At 33.1% G+C, this 15,132-nt stretch overlaps 1 long non-coding RNA gene across 1 annotated transcript; it reads right to left on the reverse strand.

The window, feature by feature from the left end:
- Window positions 1–461: 461 nt before the first annotated feature.
- Window positions 462–6,938, reverse strand: LOC126817181 (uncharacterized). The gene is made up of 5 exons (XR_008789002.1): window positions 5,425–6,938; window positions 4,295–5,001; window positions 3,598–3,681; window positions 3,325–3,432; window positions 462–657 (listed from the first exon to the last, which is right to left on the reverse strand). It is a non-coding gene; the product is annotated as an uncharacterized LOC126817181 (long non-coding RNA).
- Window positions 6,939–15,132: the final 8,194 nt, after the last annotated feature.

Below are 15,132 nucleotides of genomic sequence, written 5' to 3' on the forward strand. Positions count from 1 at the left end.
GTCCACATTCCAATTCTGCTTTGATTGACAAGGTACTTTGTCAAGAAGGCTAGGCTTTTGGTTTGTTTAGCGTTGAGGGTCGTGCATCAACATCAATAGTTCCTGTCCTTAGAGTATAACTTATTAATAAGTATACCAAGATAATGCATTCAGAATTGTGCCTTTCACATTCCAAAGGCAAAAAGTGGGCGTGACTCTGCTCCTGGGGGTTGAGACATTCACCAAAATCAATAGTGGACTCCCTAAGGCAATAAGGAATACATATGCCAAGTACCGAGCGGCTTCATTAAGAATTGCGACCTGGGAGTCGGCTAAGCAGTTATCCTGAGGCTATAAGGAATACATAACCCAAGTTTAAAGACGATCCATTAAGAAATGTGCACTACACGACGTAAAGAGAATCCTAATGCAGCAATACACCTTAGCAGCAATATACAGTCCATATTGTTGCTTTGATCCAGTTTATGTGGAGGGCTTGTCAAATTAAACTGGGTTGTAGGACTGCTATCAGTACAACATTTCATTCACATTAACACAACAATTTTTTTAAAAGAATTACTGTCTTTATTCTAAAAGCATGGACTTTGAGAAGTGTTTGGCATAATTTCTTGGTGTCTTGTTATCTTCAGAAAAGTAGGATGAGCAAAACAACAAAATCTGAAAAAAAAATTAAACAAATTAGAAATAAAACAACATCTGCAGAAATAAAACATCTGCAGAAAAATTTCTTTTTTTGGTAAAAAGATTGTAAACTAGACCTGCATGCAGGAATGACGGGTTTCACTGGTGCCAAGTTACTCTTAAACATGTCACTTTCGGTGCCAAGTTACACTTGAACATATGTCACTTCCGGTACCAACGAAACCACTAAACAGGTTTCCAAATTAACATTGCACACAAATAAAATGGACGTAGAATCAATCAATCAATCCAGCAATATCAAGTCATTTTATACATTTGTTACTTGTAAATGATCTTGACAAAATTAAATTACTTCCGGTGTTAATGAAAATGTTCAATTAGTCTTATGAAATCAGAAATGGCATACGATATCATATAGTGACAATTTTATGTAAATCGAATAATAATTGCCACTTTTAAAGACCAAAAAACTTGAAAAGTGACTTGTAGAAAATCTGCTATTTCTCTGCAACCGTACAAGTTAGAAACTATTTTTTGGTATCTGTATGATCGTATGGGTTCATTCTATTTGTTGATTGGCATCAAATACCATAATTTGAAAAAGATTTCAAAACAGACTCATTCGAATAAAATATCTGTTTTGAAGGCTAAAAATTCAGTTTTTGCCAAAATGACGTTACTTCCGATGATAATGAAAATCTTAAATTATTTGTATGAAATCACAAATGGCATTAGGTATAACATGGTGTAACGTTTATGAAAATCGAATAACAATTGACACTTTTATGGCCCCGAAACCTTCAAAAGTGACCTGTAGAAAACCGTCTATTTCTCGGCAACCGAACAAGTTAGAAACAATTTTATGATATCTATATGACCATATGAGTTGTATTTATATGTGAATTTAAACCAAAAGTTAAAATTATTAATACATATTAAGTTATTCATGGTTGAATAAAACATTGATTTAAAAAGTTTAAAATGCAGTTTTTGACCAAATGACGTCACTTCCGGTGTCAATTTTAAATTGTAATCAACTTGATATGACACTACATGCTTTTTGAATCAAATGATGTCACTTTTATAAAAATCCAATAATAATTGACTATTTTACAGGCAAAATAACGAAAACAGTGACTTGTACAGAACTACCCATTTCTTGGGAACTGCTTATATTACAAACTAATTTTAACATACATTTTCTTCGTATGGATTATAGCTACAAGTTTATAAAAGTTACGAAGAAATATTTTAAAATCTGAAAAGCCTGAATAGGTTGTAAATAGGTCAATTTTACACCATTTTTAGCCATTTAATCGAATTTGCTCGAAAATGAAATCGAAATTAAAAAAACTGCTTCCGACATTTTTTGCGCCTTGAAAGGGCACACTCTTTGAGTCAAATAATTTTTCAAAAAAATAATATTTGTTTTCGAAAAATGGTACCTAACTGTCAAAATTGTAGTTTTTGGTAAAATTATGCCACTTCCGGTGCTGACAGATAACACTTCCGGTAATAAAAAAAATGACAATTGAGACAACGAAGCATATGAACTTTGTTTTATACAAATCGATCAATAAAAAATTAATCTAGGACTGAAAAACTGAATTAGCCAATGGCGGCCAAGGAAAATTACTGAGACAAAATTTTTTAACATTTTTGCACTAGTCAGATGACTCTTTAATTCTGTGCACAATACGACTAAAAAATATTCATAAATAAAAAAGTTTTTTGTAAAATTTTAAATTTTCGAAATTTGGCGCCTAATATCTTCGAAGATTTGCCGAAAATCAAAAATCGAAAGTAGCGTAGCTATGTGCCCTGTCTCCAGCTATGCCAAAATGTATCGAAAGTTAAAATTCAATGATTATTGTTAAAATTACTGCAATATTTTAAAAAACGATAATTTGGTGATTTCGGACATTTCGCATTGTCGCAGAACGTTCAAAATAGCTTTATCCTCTAAGTCACACCCACTTTCCCAGTAAAACCGAAGAAATCATAACGATGCGACACGTAGTTGCTGAGATCTATTCAAATTGGAATCTGAATAATAATAATAAGAATAATAATTTTAACAAAAACAATAGTGTTTCACACAAGCTACGCAGTGTGAAACCCTAATTAAGGTGTTGGTTTACTTTGCTATCTTATGTATAGGAATCCTCAACAAACCCAAGATTTTTTAAACCGATCAAGGGACATAACTCTTCCAGTACTTATTGGGAATTTGAAAATTAATCGACTTTTTTATTTCATCAAAAGAAACAGTATATATTTCAAGTCATTTGGATGATAACATTTGCTTCTAAAGTGTCAACAAGATTTTTTTAAATTGATGAAGGGCAGTAACAGTATTTATTGGAATTTTCTGAAAGTAAATGACTTTAATGTAACCTTCTACATTGGTATGCATGTTATAACATGTTTGCAATGTAGTGCTTTGTGTGCACAAGATTTGATGGAACATTACATGGCTGTCTTCATCAGTTTGGTCAGGTGGGGTTGATAAACGAGCACATGTGCGCTTATATGTATAAATGGGTTCCAATGAGTGTATTATGGAATTCCAGAAAAGATAATAGCTTGCTTGATTTCAACAAAGCTGATCCTAGGTAAAACATGAATGACATTTGGCATTGATTTTACTATATATGGATAACAATTATAATTGTTACTTACATCTACATGGATTATTTACTCTTCTCAGTATTTTTACTGTTCTCTGTATTTTACATGACTTTTAGCTAAGTGCCACAAAAGCTGGTTTCTTTGTTTATTATCTGAATCCTATAATATAAAAAAAATCTAAATGTAGTTTTTAAAACAGGCATAGTTTGACAACATATGTAAAAATTTATTAGGTGTAAAGTACAAGAGCAGTTTAAAATATGTGAACTTAAAAGATGCAAAGTTAGAATAAATTATATATATCTAAATGTTCATAGCATTTACCTTAATTTATGTTTGTTGATTGTAGTACATATTCACCATATATTAATAAAGTCATCTCCAATCCATGAACATCATGCATAGTTGCTTGTAAAAGAAAAAATTGAAATAAAAAAATTAGAAACATGAAACAATTTATGTACAACAGTGTCTTGCATATAAGTATGTATATCTTTCCTCAAATGGAATTTTATCCCCAGTAAAACTATTGCCCCATTGAAAGACTTTAAATTTAAAGACACATTATGTAAGTGAAACTCTGCCTATTACAGATCTTTCTTTAGGCCGAAATGTTTCCTAAATTATCAATTAAGACAATAATTAACTGATTTAGACCATAATCAACTATCGATGGCAATATTAAACAGATTAGAATGGTTCAGCCATATTTTGATACAATTCAAAAATAAAGGAGTGAGAATTAAGCGGCCCACACATGCGCAATATAATTGTCAACATTATTGATGTCAATTTTATTGAAGCACATTTCGGTTTCCGACATGCATTCAATTATATAGTCTCAATTTTCATTCTTAAAAATTTGTTTAATTTGCATTTTTGTCTGAGAAATTTAATCAGCAGTAAAGTCTTCAACGCTAACATTTGAGTGTACAAAGAAATGTTATTTAAAAGGCTCAAGCTAACTTTTGTGTGTCAGATTTTTTGAGGTTTAATTTCCTTTTCCATTACATGTACTTACAGTATATGCCATCACATCCCTTGGAACAAATCTCTCTTCACTTTTCTGCTATACATTGTATGTAGCTGCTTTAAAAGTCCACCAGATTTGTATGAATACAAATTCTATTTGATCTTGAAAGAATTTTAATAATCTGAAAAAAAAAAATGGTAGCCTCCCTACTCCCCCACAACAATGCAGGAGCCCTTAGCTAAAAGAAATCAGAGATTAGCTTTTGTATCTATTTCCAAAGTATTTTTTGATTAGGTTGCAGAGTTCAATTTCAAAATATTGGAATATGAAAGCTGGTTAATTTTAAGTGGATAAGAATGTTGGTAATTTTATGCCAATTTTAAGTTGAATATATGATTAATTATTTGATACAAGCGTAGAAGAAATTTTGTATTTTCATTGAAAGAATTCCTGCATTGTGGTGGTGGTTTTTCACTTTAGCAAATAAAACTGTCAATATCATGTGCACAGTACACACTGTTATGACTTTTTGTAATAATTCAGGATGAATACTATAGATTTACTTATATTTATATTATAAATGAAATAACTGCTTATGTTTTTTTTTCTGAAAAGTGAAAAATCATCAGCCCCAACAATTTCCCTTCATTCTATCATCCATTTTTCTACATTTCCATACTGTTAATTTTCTTCATACATATGTTGCACCATTTCAAATATTTACATCTCTTGGTACTATCGATGGCATTGAATTTCTACAATATTAAAAAGATTAAAATGGTTCAGGCATATTTTGATATAATCTAAAAATAAAGGAGTGTGACTAACTTTGAAGAACCAAAACGCTGATTGCACTATTATACATGTACACATCTTGTCAAACCATCAAAGGCTAATATCTTTGTCCGCAATAGAGAAATTTGAATAAAATTTTCAAATTATTCATTTTACATTATGACTTTTTGAACCGTTACAGGAAGAATAATTAGCTCTATTTCTAAGTCTTGCATAATTTTTCCCGAAACTTTTGTTGAATTTGCATTTGTGTGTGATAAATTACATCAGCAGTAAAGAGTTCAACACTAACATTTGAGTGAGCAAAATTGTCATTTAAAAGGCTCAAGCTGAAATTTGTATGTTAGATTTATTGAGCTTTAATTTTCTTTTCAGTTACTTACAGTATATGCCATCACATCCATCGGAACAAATCTCTCTTCAGTTTTCTGATATACATTGTATGTAGCTGCTTTAAAAGTCCACCAGATTTGTACGAATTTGTATGAATACAAATTCTATTTGATCTTGAAAGAATTTTAATAATCTGAAAAAAAATGGTAGCCTCCCTTCTCCCCTACAGCTACCCCTATAACAATGCAGGAGATCTTAGCTAAAAGAAATCAGAGATTAGCTTTTGTATCTAATTCCAAAGTATTTTTTGATTAGGTTGCAGGGTTCAATTTCAAAATATTGGAATATGAAAGCTTGTTAATTTTAAGTGGATAAGAATGTTGGTAATTTCATGTCAATTTTAAGTTGAATATATGATTAATTATTTGATACAAGCATAGAAGAAATTTTGTATTTTCATTGAAAGAATTCCTGCATTGTTCCCTACCTATTCCTAGGGTGGTCGTTTTTCACTTTAGCAAATAAAACTGTCAATATCATGTGGTTTTTTTTTCATTATGTTTCACTTTTTAATGAAGTGCACAGTGCACACTGTTATGACTTTGTAATAATTCAGGATGAACACTATAGATTTAATTATATTTATATTATAAATGAAGTAATTGGTTATGTTTTTTTTTCTGAAAAGTGAAAAACCATCACCCCCAACAATTCCCTTCATTCTATCATCCCTTTTTTTCTACATTTCCATATTGTTCATTTCTTTCATACATTATGCTGCACTATTTCAAATATTTACATCTTCCTGTCTCTTTTCCACGGGCATTTAAATACATAATGTCCATACTTTCCACATCCCTGACATTGCTCAAACCGCGACCTGCACACATTTTCCTTGTGTCCATCTTTTCCACAACATGCACATTCAGAGTCTACATTACAAAATGTCAGTCTGGAATGTCTGTCTTTTCCACATCTCATACAAAGTCCTGCTAGTGTCCTTGACCAACTAACTTCCAGGGCCTCTGTAGGTAATTCAAAATCCAATCCCATTTTGTTAAACAACATACCTACAATTCTAGTTACATATGTAAACTTGAAATGTATACCATCCCCTGTTGTACATACTCTTACTCCTCCATTATCTTCCATATCTTCTGCCACATCCACATAATCAATTCCAAGATCTTCCAATTTCGTTTTACATATCTTATTCAGTCTCACTACATATTCTTTTTTCAACCCCTTTCTATGTCCTGGCAAAAGGACACCAACATTCTTTCTCAAGTCCATATAAACTCTCGCTGCAGATACGATCTGACCAGCAATTACCTCAAAAATTTCTTCTACTGTGTTTTCATCCCCTGTTTTTGTCAATTCTTCCAACACATCAGAGCAGCTGCTAAGATCATTGCTTCCTAAATTCAAAATGACATGCTTCACTTTCCCATTTTCAGGTATGCAGGTTTTCTTATTCTTGAGAAATTCTGATACTGTCATTCCGCCATAGCATCTTATGATGGCACCTTCCTCTCTTACCCATTCTACCAACTGTTTACTTGTGGTAAATGGCTTTAAATTACTATCCCCTATCAATGCGCATTTACTGTCCAATTCCATCTTCATTCCATCTTTCAATATTCTGAAATCTTTTCCAGAAACTCCACTTGTACTTCCAATACTGCTAATACTGTCGGTACTTCCCATTCTTTTCAAACCTCTCTTCATTCTGTTACAACTCTGCTCTACTAATTCCGTTGCAGACAATTGTGCCTGAGTATTGGTACTTGGTGATCTACATGCATGTACAGTTTCATCAGGAATACTTTTCAAGCTAGACTTTAGGTGACAAACTGTCGTCATCCATAGGCTCTTCATTGAATGAAACTATTCTTTTTTTTCCATGTGAGCTTTTCATTGCAAATTTGTCCTCATCTTTTCTCTCTTTCAATTTTCTGTTTTCTGATCGTAAAATTCCATTTTCTTCCGTGAGTTGTTGTACCTGCTGCTGCAAGGATACATTCAATTGATTCATTTTACTGCTTTTCTCTATTGCCTCTGTGTTCTTGTCTACTTTCTGTTCAAGTTCTGTCAGCAATTTCAAAATTCTATCCATGGCTGTTGGCTCCTCATCCATGCTCAATTTACTTAAACTGCTTGACAAATGTTTGTCAAGCCCAAGTACCTCTGTTTCCTCTGTCTCAATATCTACTTCCCTTTTTCCAACTTCCTCTATCTCATTCTCATCCACCGACAGGCTGGGGTGGCCACTTTTGTCTTTCTTTTCCTCACTCATACACTGTAAATAGAAAACATGTATACAGTGTTATCTTTTTGCCTTTTTAGATGGTTCTTCTGCATTTTTCTCACAAGATGCTTTCCTCTTAAACAAATCTACTGCAGTATTCTGACTTTCTGTTTGAAATACTGATCTATCTTGATTTTCATCAGACAGTTCATTCAGTTCAATAGCTGAATTGTCAATTGTTTTTTCCTGAATTTCTCTACTTGTACTCTCGTCGTCTCTTTTCGGTGTTGATGCTATTGGCGTTTCGTCTTGCAACATTTTAATCATTGCGGACTCATCCAATTCATCTCGTGTTTCCGCTAATTTCTTTTCTAATGACTTACAATTCTTACGCAATTCAACCACTAATTTGTCAGTAACTTCTGTTTCATTACTTATCCCACTGCAATCATTTTTTATCTGTGCTATAAATGCATTTATGTTTCTACAGTATACAGATAATTCATTCTTTAATACATCCAAATCACGTTCTAATGCAGGTTTATCTCCTACGATTACATCATATTTTGCAGCTCTTATCATCATTTCAAAATTATCTCCTTTGTTAGCATGCTTTTCCTTGAAACTTTCAATATGTTTTTCTAAAGTCTTACATTTTTCTGACATCTACAATATTTTGATTTAAAATATTTGGTGGTATATTGGTAAACTTAATTAAGTCCTACACAACATTCTTTACATTGTTCTAAATGAAATGGTTCAACATCCTCTTTTTTGCACTGTCAGGGCTAATGAAGATTGATATATGTCATCGTGAATTTTGTCATGCAAGTTGGATTATAGGCTTATAGCTTATACGTACTCAAGATATACCATTACAAATTTTATAGGCTATATTTGAAAATTTAAAATGGACAAAAATGGGTTGAAAAGGATGTTAATTTAAACATAATCAACTAAATGCTGCCGATCAGCTGCGATATTTATTGGATTTGAGTATTTTGAGTACATTTTGTGTTGGAAGATTTAACATTAAAATGAATAATCAAGGGTTTGTTTTTATTTTATTGACTTTAGTTATGTTTTAGTTTATGCATAAATGTCAATCGCTAATATCTTGGTTCAGAACAGAGGAATTTGTCTGAAAATTCAGTATATTCTCTTTACCTTAACCATCATAGTGAGAACTGTCAGCTTATTTATCTAATCTGCCATTATGCCTATTTCATATGAATGTGTAAACTAATTTACATTGACATAAGAAAAAAATTAAAATTGTAATTTCTATATTTATTTTATGTGAAATTTGTGAATAGTCCAAATTGAAGTGAAGTCAATCATGCTTGCTGAGTGCGCTCAACATGGTTTTTCTCTTGTTTATATATATGTTGTGTGAATCATCAAATACTTTGGGCCTGTCCAGTGGCTTTAGATGATTTACTAAACATTCCCTATTATTAGTATTATCTTTGATAGGTATGGAAATGATATTCATTGATTCAATGAAATGGGGAAATTAATTGAATTTTCTCTGGTAAAACTCAGATTATCAAAAGGGGCCTTCATTTAACTGTGGTGTAGAAATGTAAGACATTAAATCCCATTGTTAGGCTACTTTCTTTAACTGAATGAAATTTTTTTGTGGATTTAGAAAATGCAATCTTATCAAAGTAAAGGCAAAAGCTGTAGTTTAAATAAATTTATTTACACAGTGCACACAGCAGCCTAATAATTTAATGTTATCATCAGGACTAAAGACTAGTACCGGTAACGCATGAGAATATTGGGAAAGTATTGAAGGGGGATTAAAGGAGATTGGATAAAAAGTTGACAGTTCTCCTTATACTAATAGTTAAATAAGATAACTTTAACAGAATATGCTGAAATGTTCAGTAAAATTGCCACACCCTAAACCAAGATATTAGCCTCGGTTGAGGCAGATTTAGCTTTGGCATAGTGTTTTATGCATAAAGACTACATTAGTTAGATTAGGTGAGGTCCTATTATATTCTCAAAGTTCCGTTTACCGTTTCAGCAATAGCTACATGTATTGCAAGCCAATAGGCCTACCGATACGTAACACAACAGATCAAGTTTTAAAAGACAGTCGCCCGGGTTTTTATAATTCTATTATTATAGCGATTGAACACGACAATGTAATCCAATTTATATATTCAAATTTTGATGTGGGGTTTGTCGTTGTTAATCGGTTATTTAATTAAGAGTCAAGACAAGTTATTGTACATTATTCGTTTTCATTTCATTTGATAAATCGGTTATATGAGTAGGTTTATCAGAATAGCGTACTTACCCCAATATTTGTTTCCGATGATAAATTAGGTCTTGAATAAATAAAGTTGAAAATTTGTTTAGCCGCTGCAATCACTGATATCTACATAATAGTAACGCCAATGTGCAAATGGCAGCAGTGAGTATAAATCAGTCGCAGAATTCACGAGATTTGGGAATCACGTGACGAAAACGGCGCGAAATAAATAATGAGCTGGGAGGCGGAGCCAGCGCGCTCGCATTCTTTGATTGGCTGGAAACTTTAGCGATTGGGGAAAATAATCAGTAGCTTTTAATTGGGGTTTCTTAGTAGTGTTGAACATGGAACTGATGGTCTCACGACATAGAGTAATCGACTGACGTCACGTTTCGAGAAAAAGATTCGTCGCTGTCGCATTACATATGCGTTATTATAATTTTACATCCATAACAGCGTGTCGTATACTATAAATCATTATCTTCAAATATTAAGACAATAATGCGCCTTAGTTTTTCGAATTTATAGTCAATAAATAAATGGTCATGTTGTAATTGACAAGTTATAACCATTTAAAAATCAATTTAAAAGAAAAAAAAAAAAGAAACTGAAAACTTGGTCAACTATGAATGGCTATATTAATCTGGCATTTAGTTTGAGTGCTAAATAATAAGTGCCGATGTTTTGAAAATAAGAAACCAGTTTACCAGGAGCGGATCCAGGAATCCCCAGGAGGGGGTTTGCCAGGTTCCTGCCGGTTAAGGAAATCAGGCATCATCGTCTCTAAATTACATAGGCATATATGAGGTGCCGATTGCGACTTTATTGTCAACTCAAAATATATGTCAAACTCTATAACTATGCCAAACCTAGCCTAATTTCTTTGGTCAAATTGACGCTAAACTCCATATATACGTTATTTAGTTAGTCATCTTTGAAAGAAGAACGTCATGTATTTGGAGTTGATCATGTATATTAATTTTGAGTTTACCATCAAGTCTAAGTTTACATGTCATATATACATTATATACGGAACTTTCTAAATACGTGCTAAGTTAGACTCGGATTACTGGTCTTAAAATTTTGCTATTTTGTTATTGGAGTCTTGGAATCGTTTCGACCCATAACTTGTAAGGCTTTGACGTCAAATATAGATGACGATGAGAGGTTATTGGATCCAAATTGAGTCTAACATGACCGTAGTATATAATCCTAAACCACAGTTAAAAAGACTCAATAATATTATGCGTCGGCAATACTGGACTCGGACCATAGATGACGTTAATGTAGTGCGGTGTACAGGGCCTTATTGATATTGTAGGATTTTAAAAGTAGGGGTGCAGCAGAGTGTTGGGGCGGCAATATAATGCCCTAGTTTCCAAGTACGTGGAGCCGCAATCAAAGTCACTAGCATGTGATCCCGTGTGTCAATTTCGGACGCGTTATTTCTTATTTTGATGTGAAACACACCAAAATGAGAAACTTGTATTTAGAAAGTTCCGCATATAATGTATATATGACATGTAAACTTAGACTTGATGGTAAACTCAAAATTAATATACATGATCAACTCCAAATATATTATAGTTAGTTTGTCATCTATACAAGAAGAAAGTCGTATATTTGGAGTTGATCATATATAAATCTTGAGCTTAGCTTCAAGTCCAAGTTTAGATGTCATATATATTTGGAGTTCAGCATCAATTCAAAGTTTACAAAAGAAATAAATCCCAGTTTGTCATATTTATAGAGCCCAACATATATACTGAGCGCCATAGAAAAACTAAGTGATGCGTTTACTATGGCGCTCAGTATATATTTTGAGTTGGCAATAAAGTCGGAATCGGCGCCCAAGGCATACATACAAATTCAGCTTTTTAAAGAGTGAAATCACTTTCTTTTATAATGATGAAGGATCATATTGTGATTTAATTTCATTGATGCAAGGCATTATTTTTTTTGGGGTGCTGAGCAGGGTAGGATTTGGCACCCCCACCCCATCTGGATCCGCCCCTGTTTACGGACAGTTCTATATGACCATTACAGAAAGCAATCAATAAATCTAACCTCTTAACTCATTGGTTAGGAAACTCAAAGATTATTTTGAAAACCTTGGAAAAACGACAGTCTTTATTTGCACAGGTTTAGGAGCAGAACAGCATAAGGACGTTAAACTCCATTTCATTTAATTTTGGAAATATACGTCAACATTCCTAAGATGAATGACATGGTGGTTTTTTTTTTAAATGATGAGAATGAAATATGAAATGTCTACAAGCAGCCACATTTAAGCATTTGTTTGAGACATTGTGTCTTAGTGGGAACGCTTAATTTCCGTTACTTACAGCATATACCATAGAACGAATCTTTCTTCCTTTTCTTATACATCTACCCCTTTTAAAAGTCCAGAGGTTTTGCAGAATACACTTTCTGTTAGAACTTTTAAGACCCTGAAAAAAAATTTGTAGCCTTCCCCCACCCCCAACAACAATGCAGGAATCCCTAGTTAAAAGACTTATTTTCCCAAATATTAGAAATAGAAGATTACTTTTTGTATATATTTCCAAAGCAGCTCTTTGCTTAAGGTTACCAAACTCATTTTCTCAATATTTAAATAACAGATAATGGTATCCTGAAATGAATAACAGTGACAAACTGCAGTTGGATATAAATGTTTTACAGATACAAAATGTATATTAAACTATGTGATCAAAGTTGTGAAACAGCAATTTCGTTTCTCATTGAAAGGATTCCTGTACTGCTCCCTACCTATTCCTAGGGCGTGGTTTTAAACTTTATTAAATTGCCAATACCATTTTTTTCTAAATTCTGTTGGATTCTTTTAAATTTTACTTTTTAGTGGAGTGCACATTGCTTTGACATTTTTTTTTATAAACGTAGCATTATGACATATAAATGAAATAATTGTTCCATGATTTCTTTTCTGCAAAAGTGAAAAACTATCACCCCAAAAATTCCGTTCATTCTATCATCCATTTGCTTATGCAACTCCATACTGTTATATTCATTACATGGCTATGATTTACTTTGCTAACTTTCCAATCGTTACATCGAATGTTCTCTTTTCCATGGACATTTAACTACACAATCACCATACTTCCAACATTCTTGATCTGCATGCGATTTCCTTCTGCTCATGTTTTTGAAAATATGTCAATCCTGACTCTACATTACAAAATGTCCACCTAATTTTCAAACCTCAGTTTCATGATGTGATTTAGCAATTCCTTCTTAGATGTACAGATAACAATACACCCTTTTGTATTCGTGTGTATTTAACATCCAAGATTCATTATTGTGCTAAGCATTATGTTCCTGTACTCCGCTACTTCTCTGGTACTGTACTGCTGGGTGTTCCCGGCCAATATTCTTTCTGCATTCATACACATATGTACCCCACAATCAAAGCTATTATTTTGTTGTGTAACATTTTTCTCATATACACATTCCCAGTCTCTGGTACTATTTACATCAATTCCTTTTAAAAACTTCTTTACAGTTCTCATACATTTGATTCCCGTTCTAGGGTGATGAACTGAATCATAATACTTTACTGTTCTCAATTGTACAAACACTGCTATTAAACTCCAGTGTCCAGGGGTGTGTACTGGTATCAACAGCTTTTCATAGTTCAATAAATTCCAGTTTGCATAACTTTCTATAGCATCAGTGCAATTCATTTCTATTCTTACATATGCGAATGTGTCCAACACTTTAATATTATTGCCCAAAAGTTGTGATTCTCCTTCTACAGCTTTCAAATAGAAGTTTATCACTTGATCATTCAACCAGTGTGGAGTATTGAGTGTGTCTAAATCCTCTTCTGACAAACCATACCCAAAACCTCTACATATAATTCTTTGATATGGTACAACTGCAAGTTCTTCTCTTTTACAGTCTATGTTCAGAGCTTTCTGTACATTTTTTATTCCCTTTTCCTTCTTCAATTTTGCCTTACGCAAGTTGTCAATTTCCTGTACTTTATTTGAATTACATTCATTTAATTTATCATCCGTTAAAACTTTTTTCTCTACAAATCCATGGTTAATTAAGCAGTCGCTTCTTTTTTTCTTAGCTTCATTCCTAATAATGCATAATATAGGTTTATGGTCAGAGTAATAACTCTCAAGACAATTTGCTTCCATGTACTTCTCTTCAATATTACTGAATATAAAATCTATACATGTACCAGAATCTGTTGTTGGTTTTATTATCCACTGCCTCATTTTAAACGTTTCACACAATTTTTCATACTCTTTACTGCTTCTCTGTATATTAAAATCCCCCAGAGCCAAAATGTTCTCTTCTTCACCCAAATCAGCCAACAAGGTCTGTATAGTAGCCAACAGAACAGGCAAAGGTACTTTTGGTGGTTTATATACACCTACCAATTTTAAGATTTTCACCGAGTCGCCTTTCTGAATACTTGTCTTAACCACTGACATTTCAATTCCATCCTTGTTCCAGTTCTGAACTTTGCTCATCTCCTCTAATTCCTTTTTTATGTAAACAACCATTCCATGGTGCCCTTTGTCATTCTCAGTAACTGCGTCATTTCTATGCAAGGAAAATCCTTCTATTTGTAAAGTATTTTCAGTCTTACACTTGAGATGTGTTTCAGATAAGAATACCACTGCAGCATGCTTAAAATATCTCTCACATTTGACATCGTCTAGATACTTTCTCAGTGACCTTACATTATGATAAACAAACATTAGACTATGAAGAGAAAACTCTGGCAAAGTACAAAATTCCACCTTCAACATTCTTTCTTTTCTTAGCCTGTCCATTTCAAGTTTTACATCCTGACTAACTTTAATCTTCGTTTCGGCTAAGTTTAATATGTTCAAACCCTGTAATGTTCTTACTCTACTCAGACCCACATAATGCATGTGAGGAATTCTCACGCCTTCAAAATCAACCACTACTTCATCCAATGTATCGCCCTGTGACCTGTGAATTGTTTTGGCTGCTGATGGTCTCAGAGGGATTTGCGTTCTCATCACTTCAGCGTTTTTATGCCTCCCGATTTGAATTTGTCGTGAAACTGGCATCACAGGTGTCCATTTTTGTTTAATATTGCATTTGAACAAGGTCTTCAATTCCTCCCGTGTCCTTTTCCCGACATCTTCATCCTCAAACTCTACCCAAATAACGCTTCCAACTGCTGAACTTTGACTTGATGTTTCAATATGCGTTACTACACAACTAGCTCCATTAGTC

The sequence above is a fragment of the Patella vulgata genome, chromosome 1 (genome assembly GCF_932274485.2).
Source record: "Patella vulgata chromosome 1, xgPatVulg1.2, whole genome shotgun sequence".
Lineage (NCBI taxonomy): Eukaryota > Metazoa > Mollusca > Gastropoda > Patellidae > Patella > Patella vulgata.